The 1,220-nt window shown below is 47.5% G+C and overlaps 1 pseudogene; it reads left to right on the top strand.

The window, feature by feature from the left end:
• Nucleotides 1–554: 554 nt before the first annotated feature.
• Nucleotides 555–674, top strand: LOC136638063 (5S ribosomal RNA; annotated as a pseudogene).
• The last annotated feature ends 546 nt before the right edge of the window (nt 675–1,220 follow it).

Raw genomic sequence — 1,220 nt, forward strand, 5'->3', positions numbered from 1 at the left:
AATTTATTTCAAGATGTTTAACTTGAATTTGTATGGTTTGTAAAATATCCCAAACAAAATATCCCATAAGTCATGTACAAAGTGAAGCATCTTATATTTTTGCCTTCATTCATGAGATTTGCAACACTACAAACCACACTGTACTACCGGAATGTGAGTTCCAGATGGGGGATGGGATAGCAGAAAGTGTCGGAATTTCAGATACTGAAAAAAGTGAATCTCTGGTATAATCTTGCAAATGGTATTAGCATGTAAGATAGAGCTATTCAAACTGGGGTGTTGCGACACCCCAGCCTGACAGCCCTGTACTCCCTTAAGGGGCAGGGGGAATGCAGTGACGTGATCCCCAGGATCGTGTCGTTGAGGGGGGCTGCAGGGACTGGGATGCACTCGCCAGTCCCTGCAGCAGCCTGTTGGGGGTGCAGGGAGCCCTGCGCGAGTGTCTGCAGGGCTCCCCGATGTTCCAAAAGTGAAAGTGGGGCAATTGCGCTCCACCTCAGCAAAACTGGAAGTGGGGTGTGATCTCTCTGCTTTTACTTTTAGCAAGTTAGAAGCCCTGCAGATGCTGTTACCCTGCACATGCCCGATCTCGTCTGATCTCGGAAGCTAAGCAGGGTCAGGCCTGGTTAGTACTTGGATGGGAGACCACCTGGGAATACCAGGTGCTGTAGGCTTATACCATAGTCTTTCGAGACTGAAGGTTGCCAACCATCCGCTTGTGCAGGGCTCCCTGCACCTCCAACAGGCTGCTGCAGGAACTGGTGAGCGCATCCCAGTCTCTGCAGCCCCCCTTCCCTCCACCCCCACTGCCTCCCTCCCCTCCCCTGCAAGGACTTACTGCAGTCCTCAGACTCCCTGAGAGTTTGAAAACCGCAGATGTAAGATCTTACCCTGATAAAGTCTGGACGTAGAGAATTTGTTCAAGTCCACAAAACACCATGTATATGCAGGATGTTCTGCATTGTCTCCATAGTTATCCAGCATGTGAGGTGGAACAGCACATACTACAAGGAAATGAGGGAAATATTTTTCTTTGCAGTATTTCAACTGATTCTTATATATTCTCTCAGTAACCCTTATAACAATACTGCACCAGTGTTGCCCATGATATGTTGCAATTCTGGGGGAGGTTGATTTTTGCTGTCAGCCTTTTTAGCGGCTTGTCCATGTTAAGTAATAATATTATGAGCTGAAAGATTCTGTCAACCACTGATTCCTTT

This window comes from Tiliqua scincoides, chromosome 1 (genome assembly GCF_035046505.1).
Source record: "Tiliqua scincoides isolate rTilSci1 chromosome 1, rTilSci1.hap2, whole genome shotgun sequence".
In the NCBI taxonomy this organism is placed as follows: Eukaryota; Metazoa; Chordata; class Lepidosauria; order Squamata; family Scincidae; genus Tiliqua; species Tiliqua scincoides.